The sequence below is a fragment of the Bactrocera latifrons genome, unplaced genomic scaffold, assembly GCF_001853355.1.
Source record: "Bactrocera latifrons isolate USDA-ARS-PBARC rearing strain unplaced genomic scaffold, ASM185335v1 scaffold_43, whole genome shotgun sequence".
Taxonomy (NCBI): domain Eukaryota; kingdom Metazoa; phylum Arthropoda; class Insecta; order Diptera; family Tephritidae; genus Bactrocera; species Bactrocera latifrons.
This window is the reverse complement of record NW_017537079.1, coordinates 878850-891320: the sequence shown is the minus strand read 5'-3', so window position 1 is coordinate 891320 and position 12471 is coordinate 878850.

Below are 12471 nucleotides of genomic sequence, written 5' to 3'. Positions count from 1 at the left end.
TTGCTGACAATTATAATATAAATATATATTATGACTTATAAACAATATAAAAGGTACTTTTCAAACTWTTTATTAGGGATTTATAACTCATAACTGTTGTCTTGACTCTTTCATAAGTAACATGAGTACCTCTTCATGGACAAACCTGACCCAAAATGCAGGTACTTGTATAAAATGCTTCTTCGGAGTAAGTTGCTAATAAAATAAGTATTTAAAAAAGCATTTTTTAATCAAATTTGTTAATTCTAATTCAATAGAATATTCGAGCTCGATTTTCACTTCAATTTTCTAAGCAAAAACAAAGAGTATTTGCGGAGAAAAATTAAAAAAAAAATAACCAAGAATTTTTCGCCAATAATTTCGACCAACCCACGTGTGCTGACTTTCTAAAAAGCACTTCAGAATTTATAATAACATTAAGTTACTTGCCAGTGTCACTGGAAACACTAGAATTGCAACTTTWCCGCACGCTCACCCGCAGTGATTGCGCTATTTTGAAGCCTTCTTTGAGGCGCAAAAGTAATTGRAGCATCTAATATACCAATAGAAGGCGCATGCAAACACACGCCCGTCTAAACGTAGACTCCACCAATAAGTGGACATATGTACGYCACTGATTGAAAGTTGTAAAATTTATCAGCGTCAGCTTTTACGCGAACCCAAAATATAGCCAGGCGACCTTTTTCGAGTCTCAAAAGGTAGGGAGAAAACTCAAAAGACGCGACATATTTATACACTTCTGTTTGCAAACTTTCTTACTTCCTTCCCTSTCCTTTCGTCCCTTCAAACTGGCTGCCTATACATTTTCATTTATTCACTTTCAATCACTGATAAGCACAAGCGTTCGACAATTGCCCGAAGTCTTGTTTGTATGTGGTATATGCGGCGGCTCGCAAAACTTTAATGCGCCTAAAATCATGYTGACGGCATCAGGTGATTTAACACTTTAGATAGAACGATTCGCCGTCGCAGACTACAAAGAAGAAATTTTTCGTGCGKAGGGTGCCTGAAGTAGGTGGTAATAAAGTAAATAATGAAAGATACATGCGTACAAGGACAATCAGGAAGGATGCWTGCTTTATTGCCTTTGATTTCGTTTACACGCGTGCGGCGCATTGGCAAACGGAAAATCTACGTTAAATGCGAACATTGATTAAGTGTTTCAGCATACTTTTAAGATTCACTCACATTTTTTTTCGGTTTTGAGTAAACTTGGAGATATTCAGTTGCTATTTTTAGTTCCTAAATAAATAGACTTTGAAGTTTAGAGCAATATTCCTTACCTTTGAAACCGCGTTTATTGTGAATAAACCATGGAAGGTAATTATTTGTAAGCGAGCAAGCACACCCATATCTGTTGAACGAATTTTCGCCTTACATGGTAACGTAAATGAAGAACCAATCAGTTGAACGAGGGAAATATAGATACGGATAACATACAGTTAAGCATGAAGTCTTTATCATATCAGATCAATTTAAAAACAAACGGCAATTATCTAGCCTCACATGGTAGTTAGGTTAACTTAGACGACGGATCACTCGGCAAGAAAGCGGATCACASTTAAACTGCTATTACCAGTCCTAGCAGGATCAATAGCCTTTCACTAATCAMAAAATAACTTTAGATGCTAGAGATAAGGAGTTCAGACATATACGAAAGTATACTCCTTCACTGACACCCCGCAAGCTTTGGTTCATTCGTAAACCAAGTTCAACATCACTCTCCTCTACAGGTTCTTCCCTCATAAGCTTCCTTCGCAGGCATGTAAAAAGAGAAAGGGCTAGCCCAGGCAAGAATCGGAGACCTCGTAATTCAAGTAYTTTAAAGGGAAATCAAAGTCGCTGTCATACACCTTACGCCTATGTCCACCGCAATAAGACGTTCAATACCATAGTTCATGTGGTTCGTTGTACACCACAAATGCTGATAAAAGCAGTGTATTGAACACTCACCAAGTTGCATGCGCCTTTCACCAGAAAAAAATTTCGTTGAACATTATAGGTTTAACTATGGTTTCATAGAGCCAAAGCACTATCGTTTGTGAGAGTCTACACCTTCTGTGAATCGATTTCGTACAGTAATAGAGGATAACCGACGCCTTTCTGGATCTTTCTTTGATATCGCGCTTCCACGAGAGCTTTCTGTGCAGGCATTTAACTCTGTCAGCAGACCGAAGCCCCGTGCCTCTTATTAACCGTATATGCTATTCAAATTTTTTTTTATTTCCTAGTGAAAATCAGTTCGGTTTTGCTGGGACTTATGGAGAGATTGTTGTTCGAGGCCCGATTGGCAACGTTGCTAAGATACTAACTCTAGAGTACTCATGCAGAAAATCATTGACAAACATGCTCGATAACGTGGCGACAGAACTCGGAAAGAAGTTTGAATATGAGATACGTAAGTTTTGATTCAACCCGAATCTTATTTAAGGCTCTAATAACATGTTCCGGCAAGACGTAATTGAATGGAATCCCGATATCGAGAAATGTCCCACTGCAAACTGCTTGCTTCGTATGGTCCTTTCGAGTCAAGAGATATTAGTGTGCCAGGCAGTATCTACTGACCTACTTTTGCAATAAGTATAATGTGCTCTTGAAAGTCTCTAACCGTGCGTAATCTCTTGGAAATTAATTTTCTATTAGTAACAGTACCTAAGTGAAAGATCTTATACAAAAAAATTTAAATATCTAAAAGTAATTTTTTTAAATATGTTTTCATAACTCAAATGCAGAAAACCTCGATTAGCTCTACCGCATTCGAAAGGGAGCGGATCCTTATGCTCTTTTCCGGCCAGCCGATGAGATTCAGATCTCAATGATAGGTTTTTTTCATACCCAGAAAAGGGGTTTGCTAAATATTTCTCATAGGGACTGTCGAGGCTGCTCAGCTAACGACTGGGCGTTGTTATGCGTGAAAATCGCAATTAGAAATTCTCATGAGAAAATCCAAATTCTGACGCTTAGCAACGAGGCATCGTACACATCAAGTTTCGTTACTTAACTTTAAGCAGATAGGAGAACTCTCAGTTGCAAGCTTTAATAATAATACCCCAATAAGGAGATTCCCTTGGTGAGCTGCCTTGAAATGTGTACTAGTTCTCGTAGTTGGTGTTTTTTTTTTTTTTTTTTCATTTTAAATTTTTTATTTTATTTTTTTTTTAAGGAACTTATTTTTTTAAATATCTTCAACTTCTTCTACACGAAAGTTGGTCACATGAGTATAATATAAATATCACAACAGCCCACGAACTCTAGCAGATTTATAGAGTAATAAATATTAACACCTTCTATAGCCAGAAGACACCAGACGCCACATTATTTTTATTTTGTGAGAGATAATATTGGTCAGTAGCCTAAAAGTAGACCACAACCTCATATATTATTCAATAAATTACCGCTACCCAATTACACATTAAAAAAAAACAGTTAATTTTGGCATTTACGTTCAGCCAAAGCGACGCCACGAAGCCATAGAAAGTAGCTATTTAACTAAAACAAAACCTATCAACTTAATAAATAGCGCTGTCAAGAGATCATTTACAAATTCACAAASATTTCCGTTGAGAGAGAGGGGGAGGTAAGCACTGGAAAATGAATACATTTTAACAAATAAGATGCAAAGCAGAAAAGACACACATATTTATGCACAAAATGGTAGGAGTGAAGCACTACCWCACAACAGTCTCCACATTGATTGTGCGTTCCCTTTTGGTTAAATCACTTCCCTGCTGTTTTGCCGCAAAAGCCAAACTTGGCAATACTGCCTTCGACCCATTGGCGATATTTCAATTAATTTTTTTCTAATATACTTACGTTGACCCTTGGAGCCACAGCTCTGAGCTGAAGTAATATTTGCATGCAGGCGGTGTACGACGGATCACAGAAGAACCTTCACAAATGACCTTCACAATCACGACGCCACAAGACAGCTAGCGTCCAGTTGACCAACAGCCATAGGTAAAGTAAAGTAGCAAAATTATGCGCCTAACCTTTCTTTGCCTGAGTGCTCTACTTTAGACTCCCTGCTTTGGCATATTTACAGCTATTTAAGTAGTTGCCATTTAAACAAACCAACGATTGCCTTTTTGTCTCTAAAGTATTTGAAAATAATAAAGCTTTGGTTATTTGTTACACAGGTGCAGGGATTTGGCATAGGTGAGTAATGTAGGTCGAAAATTCGAGGCACTTGGCAGTTGTAGGTTGCGTATACGTAACCTTTTTTATCAGCTATTTATTTTCGGGCGATCATCAAATATTTAAATGCCCCACAAACTTGGAAAGTGTTTTAATTTAGGTTGAAAATAGGGTATGGTACATGTGGTAGTTGCTGAGGGGAATCAAAATTGTTGTGTGGTAGGATGACAGCATCAATGAATGGATTGAAGTAAGCAGATGGGAAAAACTGCAATGTTGGGGTTGAACAAGTAGTTATATAAATACTTCATATACGCAGAGCAGGCGAAAGATATGTAGAAAGTAAGGCTGTAGATCATTCTCAATGTTTCAGAAGCGGTGTTTGTGGATTTTGTTCTAAGCTTTTGAAGTTTATTTGAATAGAAAAAAGGATTATGTAAAAAAATAATAACAGATGAATAGTGAGATTTCGGTTTATCATTTCATGTCTGTGCTTAAACTCAAGACCTTTCAGAATTAATCCTAATTATGATACATAATATGTGGACGCATCTCATTATGGAAGGCCTAATCAACGAAAATTCTTACTGCGTCAACATGTTTGTGAGTAAATATTAAATCCAGCATTACTACATCGTTGTTTCTCACCCAAATACGGTAATGATGCTATCTGAAGCTTAACTCCTACATATTTTTTATGCATTATCCAATTCAACGCTCTTAATATCCCGATCCTACGCGAATTTAATAACATTTCAGACCTTCTCTAAATTGCTATTTTTCAATAGGACGGGAAGGAATCTCTTTTATGYCTCAGAAACAGTTTCAGAGTCGATACGCAAAAAGAGCCCTTAACACTTCCAAATGACACATTCCAAAATATATTATGATGCAATAAGTAATATAGTATGTTTTTTTTCTAACTCAATTCATAGTAGAAAAAGTTCAAAATAATTGATCGAGACTGCTAGTTTGATTTAACACACTAGATTATTTCAACACTTAAAGACCTTTTCACTCTTCAGGCTAGTATTTTCATTTATACTTACTAATTTCTTCTTTATACTTGACTTGAATTACCCCTTAATATCATTTGTTCTAGGACAATTTAGAATTAATTTGAGCCATCAATATTCCATCCATTGTACAGACTAAATTACCAATAATTTTTGGGGTACTAACGGGTGCGGTATGTTGCCAAAAAACCTTCTTTTGTCTTTTCCCCATGTGCTGCCGGCTAACGACTTGAAGATTTTGYTGCSGTTCTGTACTCGCGGTAGTATTAGGAGTGAACCCAAAATCTTATGGTTATTGTCAGAGTTTTAACGCTATCGGTTGAAATATTAAGGTCAAGTCAGAACTCCTTCCCTCTGGTGGTTAAGATAGTTTCGAGATGTAGAAGTTAAACAGCAGCGGGGAGAAGAAACCACCTTGCGGAACTCCTTGTTTAAATCTTCTTAATATTGTGTTTTTACCTCGAAATAGTACCTATGGTAGTTCATAGTCCACCTCTTCAGTCTTGGAGGAGCATATATTTTTCGATGTCCACAAATACCGTTATGTGATAGACTGTGTCAAATGCTTTTGATAAGCCAAACACTGTGAGGAGCGTTCTCTTGCAGGGAGGTTTTCGGTTGAGCGCTATACGAGCTATCTGGACGCTTATGACGCTTAGTGCTGTAGTGGGGCTGTACACTTTTCGGAAGCCATGCTGGTGATGTGCTGGACGCAGGTGGTGCTTGAAGGTCGGGAGTAACGGGCCTTAATTCTCTTCACTACTGGGGAGAGGACGATAGGACTCGACTTTCTTGGCTGAGTTTCTCCAATTACAGTAGTGGCAACTTTCTTCCGATTTTCTACTCATTGCKTATTTAAGGAATAGTCAGCGTCAGGTTGAGGTCCTTGGTGAGAAAGCTTGGATGCTTTAGCATTGGAATGATCATCAAGGTCAATGGAGTTGGACCATTTTGCCATGTTGATGACACTTTAAACATTCTCATCGGTGAGACTAAGTGGTTCTCAGCCATCTGGTAACGCATCGTTTGGCTTTGTCTACAGTCGGGGGGACTGTAAATTGTCGGCTAAAATAGCTCGCGCAATTCTTCGGCTCCGAAGAGAGATGGCAATTGAATTGGATTTCAACTCGGCCATCATGTCAGTGRCCGGATTAGACAAAGCCTTGACAGAACGAAAGCTTGCCCACCTCGATGGAGTGGTTGCAGGGCTTCAGCGCTATATCCGTTTTGTCCGCTTGTGTTTACAATTGCCGAATATCCAAAATGAGATCCCTTATTCGCATAAGGTGTCGCGCTCATTAGCTAAAACAGTTGCTTCGTTTGGGAAATTAGGCCAGAGTTCCGAAAATCTTCCAGCCGAAATGAAGCGAAGTAGCAGCTGCGATCACCTTGCCGAATTGCCGCCCGTCAACGAATTAATCTRYATTAATGGGTAWMGCGRTTAATGTGCTCTCGGAAAATKCAWTGAAGCCGACACAGWTAGCTTTATTAAAGTTAACATAGATGCAGGTGTCCACAGAAGTAAAGTCAGGAGGTTTCTCGATAGAGATAATTGGGAATATCGTCTGATGCGAGAGTTAGCCAGGTAATGATATTTATCAGTGCATCAATAGCAATGGTAATAACGGGTGCGAATAAAGGTGTCCATAATTCTAGTTGGCCTTGTGTAGAATGTCGAATCGTCTCTTTGTTCGGCCAGAGGGATCAWCTCTACGATAACTTGACAGCAGCAATRCCAAAAGSCGWGATGCGCGTTAAAGTCGCCTAGTAGCTTTCACTACGAAATAGCGCACCTACAGGGCAAGATGTAACTAGAGGGATGTGTATATTATATTTAAAATATCGAGCTTGACATTATTTGAGCAGATAGCTATAGTCTGACATTCTAGGGTAGTTGCCTTGCAGTCGATGCCGGCATCGATAAGACGATATTGCACGGTGTTGTTTTGGAATGTCGTGTAAAATACTTTACTGTATAAAGAACCYAGCAGTTCGTCAAACTTAACCATCACAACAACAACGATTTGTAGTTCTAACTCCCAAGTGGCGAATAAAACRATGAAATAAGTTATAAGCACAAACAGAAATTCGCCAAACAGCCCTTCAGCACCTCATCTGTCCCTCTCTTGTGTAAATGATTAATATATTTGTATTATGTCCTCTTCTACCCAGATTTGAAAACTTTATTTATATTAATATATTATTTTCTCATTTCGMCAAAGCAAACTTAACCGCAAGTTGTCAAGCGTCAAGCACGCGCAAAATCCCGGCAGACAAATGCTTCCGGGGTCATTTTGTCATTGCTAAAATTGTTTTACAAGCGGAGCGCACAGACACAGATGCCAGGGCAGCTAGAGATTTAAACTTTTCGACCTTAAATCGAATTTGTCGAAGTTAAAGCAAATAAAAGAAATAAAAGTAAAAATAAATTAGATTAATTTAATGACCTTGCAACGCTTTATGGCCAAACATCGGTCCGAACGAAACATAAAACAAGTGCTTTGATAAATTGTGTAAGGACGAAAAGGGATCAACAACACAATCAAGTTGAGCCAAAAGGTCGCAAGGCGCGGTTATTGTTGCTGTTGGTGTTGACGGAGAATTGTTTTTGTTTTTGTAGTGGCAGCGTTGAGTGATGTTTGACATCTGCTAACCTGGCTGGCGGGCACAAAAAGCAGCAATAACAACAACAGTAAAAATTACATTAATAAAAAAAACGATTACAACAACAATAATAATTGCAACAACATGCCGGTTGAATAATTTCAGTTACAACAACAGTAAAATACAACAACAATAAATTATAACAACAACAACAATAAAATGCAAAAACAACAATAAAATACGACAACAACAATAAAATGCAACAACAACAACAATACAATACAACAACAATACAATACAACAACAATCCATTCCACAACAACAACAATGCGTCGGAACATGTAACTCTTCTACACACGCTTGTGTTTGTTGCTGTTCTTGCTCTTTTATTATCTCTACCATTTTTGTTGTTGCTGTTGCGTTGCTGTGCCTGCAAAAGGATTAAAAKTTGAGCAAAATKTTGTTATTTGCCATTTTATTAACGYCAAACAGCGCCCAACGGCAGCTGAACCCGTCCGACAACACCGCAGCAGACGCCAACATAAAGCCAACAAATCGCTTATGACCGCTCGTATGAACGAGTGTATTCGTAAAAGTTTAGCAAATGTCCCAAAAAACAACAAAAAATATAAATAAAAACGAAAAACAACAACAGCTGTGCTTTTTAGGTGTTTCTACTACGCCCACTCCACTCCTAATAGCCACCACTCTCTGAGAGCAATTGCTTTCCCTTCGTTTACTTGCTTTCAGCTATGTTGGACGTCAGCAGCGCGATCTTACGGTAATAATAATAAAAAGAAGTTAAAAATATAAAACACTCAATCATACTTTGTATTGGCAGCGCACAACAACAATACTAAGTTGCCGGTGGTAAGTGAGCACACGCAGAGATTAGAAGACCTGCGTGCGTACAGTTAAATGCTGGCAGAACAACAGCRATAATAACCAAGAGCTGCGTAAACTTTGGCTTTAAGACATCACATTAAATGAAACTGATTTATGGAAATTGATAGGGTGTTGTAGAAAGGGGTACATGGGGGAGAGATAGATCTAAGCTAAGAAACGAAAGTGTAATGAAAACATTCTGATGCAGAAACTATAAAATTATTTGTTCTCACGAGAGAAAGAGAGAAAGGTATGTGCGAGATATATAAAGCAAAACAGATAGTGAGCGAATAAGTGTTAATTTATCCTATATAGCCAATGAAGGAGAGAAACAAAGAGGGAGAAGTAGGAAAGAAAAGGGGCACAACAGATTTTAAGAATAGAAAATGGGAGAGATAGAACGAGATATAGTCAAACAGAAACCAAGAAAAGAAAGAGGTAAGTACTTGTACAAGGGAAACTGCAAAACAGATTATCATATTCATTATTAGATCACAACAAGTTAGACAGTAATAAGGGTTGTTTTAAAAAGACACAAGATAGAAGTAGAAATACTTTAATCTTTCAAATTGAACTTTAACTATCCTCACGATTGGCTGACATTTCTAAGACCAAATAATTAAATCTATTATTTTCTACCCAAGTTTAGGTTTGGTGAGGTTCTATGATCCCAAGTTCCGTCTTTAGTTGATGCGTTGAGATCCAAGGCATATATGCCTTGATCTATTCCGCGGGTACTTAGGAAATGTTGAGAAGACCTAGTTTTCTTCCAAAGAACTGCGATAAAAAGAAAGCTTTTTCAGCTACTAAAGGTTCAATCGTTTTCAGGAGCCTCCTATGCAGTCTAATATCAACAGCTGTTATCACATCAATTATACTTGCTTCGTTAACCGTGTAAAAGATTTATTTTTCAAGTTATAAAATAATATTTCCAAAGTAAGAACCTTTGACCTCAGTTGAATTTAGAAAAGGCATCCAATTTCACTCAGTATAAGACCCAATTCATGTTATTCCAATATGCTTTAAATAGTCAAAGAACATCTCAATCCTAAGAACCAAGGTTACTCCAAATGGAAGCTTGAAAAAACCTAAAAGTATTCTGGCGATCAGGTCAACAGCTGTAGGATCAAAAATTATTTAAAAAGCCGCACAGCATTTAGAATAAAACTAATGACCATATAGCGATATATTGGATATTGAAAAATCAGTTCATCTTTCAATAAAATTACTTTGAATTACCGTACCAAATTGTAGCTCAACTGACGGAATATTTATACAAATAACAAATGAAACAGAGCCGCCGGCATGAAATTTCTGATGAATTTGAAATTGATTAGAGTGGATTCCTATAAAATATTTAAAACTTTTTCCAATAATTCTAGGGGCTGAGCAGATTTGGCAAACAGAATCGATAAACTTTTTCTTAGATTCGGGAAACTCTTACCAATCTAAAGGTTTGAAATAAGATCTCTATGTATATATATCATTATGTTAAGCGTGCAGCAGTTTTGGGGAGTTTCCTATATGACAAATGCAAGTTTTATAAAAAATTCAGTGAAGGCCGTGAAGTCATAAAAAATTTGCCTTATTTATCCACCTTTGACATATTGAAATTTGACTAATGACCATAACAAATAAGTTACAGACGTAGTGCTTGAAAATTATAGTCATGACAACAAACAACCCTACACTTCGCCAGCGCATAATTACTGTTAAAATCACAAATCGAATTCCGAAATCGAAGACAAAAGGCTGAAGAATACTTTAGATCCATTTATTCTTATATAAAGATAAAAACCAAGAATCTGCGGCCGACAAACAAAACGGGAAAGTTTTAGCATGAGAACTTGCGAGCCGTAGTATTCACAGGGTCTCAGTGTACATTCCTATGTTGGATACAATCGGCAAAGATGTKAAGACGCGCTTTTCTAGAGAAATATTGTATAGATTTCAACTGAGTTGTTCCTGTGATGAATGTGATCTCTGAACACTCTTTTTCGACATTTTGCCGCATGAAAACGTGGCAGAGAACGAACGTGCTTCAAGATAGATTGATCGGCTTGGCGTTGCTGCACACGCATCATGATTTTGAAGTAACTACAGAAGATGTTCTTGAAAGATTCTCAAAATTTGACCCACATTGTTTTGTGAAATTTTTGTATTCAATACACGAACAGTATTATACATTGCAATAACGTATGTTAACCAAACGTCTACGATTTATAATGTGAATTTATAATGTGACCTTTTTGTGACAACTAACTTGCTTTTGGTACAAAACTCAAATCAAAGGAAATAGGTAGACTTGGAGATGAATAAATGAAAAAAAAAGACTCATCTTAGATAACTTAACCCTGGATAAATCATACCAGACATAAACTATCTTTCTCAGCAGACAATTTTTTATTTAGAAGATGCAAACAAAATTTCACTTGTCTGCAATCAAAATCCTTTACAATTAGAAACAAAAACCACTAAAATAAATTCCCATTAATGTGTCCATAAAGTACATAATAATTGAATACAAAGTTGACTAAACCTCTTTACTTAAACAGCACTTTCTTACCGCCCGTACACAATTTTGCAAATAAATCTACAAATATATACAAGGACAGACGCACCAACAACAAAAATTAAAATAACAAAAAATACTTATTAGTCTTCTAAGTATATGCGCCGTACTCAAATGACCAGTCAACCAAGTGGACGAAAACATAAATGCCCATCAACACGGCCTGCCACTTGATTAAATACGTTAAAGTTCGAAAAGTGAATTAGCTGCCTACACGGTCATGCCAGCAAGTTTCTTAGGGATCAACCCTTTTCCCACACCACACCATCAGTGACCTTTATGAGTGCTCCTCTATGTAGCTATTTTCTTGCAACAAACACTTTCCATAGCTACATAATATATATATAACTCACGATACACTCGCACTCACTCCCACTCAACGGCACATGCTTCTGGCGCCCCTCATTCGTTTGTTCGCTCGCTCATTGAAGCGTGTGTGTGCTATTACTGCTCGTGACAGCCTTGAGTAGCCGCACCGAAAATTGACGGTTGTCCTTCTGATTCTGTTGGCGGCCGCCGCGGTGATGGTTGGCGCTGTAAAATGGCATGAAAATGTCAGCAAAAGTGACCCATATTAAATTTTATATGAGTTTCGAATTGCGACGACATGTCGAAGATGTCCGACATGCACCAGTGAATCGTATTGGAAGTATGCACCCGGTGAGACTTTTCAGCCAGAGTATTTTTGCGAATATGTATTTGTAGTTATAAGGAAGTCTATGTGAAGCAATGTTGCAAGAAAAAAGATGCTGATTATATTCAATAATTTTCATTTCTGGTTCTCAAAAAGCCACTACGTATACAAATGTCTAATTTAGAGTTCTAGAAACCCAAAGCTACATAAATCATGCAAAGGCTGTAGTAAGGAATTAGGATACTAAATATGGATGCCAGTGCAAGTGTGGTTGCATATACTTTGGACAGCAACTATTCGATTTTGCCACCTACAGCCTGGGTTGGGATCTATAAGTCTTGCGTCTGCAGATGTGATTAGTTCTATGATCATTTTCATGAAAGTATGACACTAGGAATTATACAATAATTAGAACCTAAGAAATACAGATTTCTTTAACTCATTGAATCTTAAAACTTAACTAAAGTTAATTTAACTTACCTTAACTTATCCTAACTTAACTGAAACTTAACTTAAACTTAAATTTAAACTTAAACTTAAATTTAAATTTAAACTTAAAGTCAAACTTAAACTTAAATTTAAACCTTAACTTAAATTTAACCTGAAACTTAAACTTAAACTTAAAC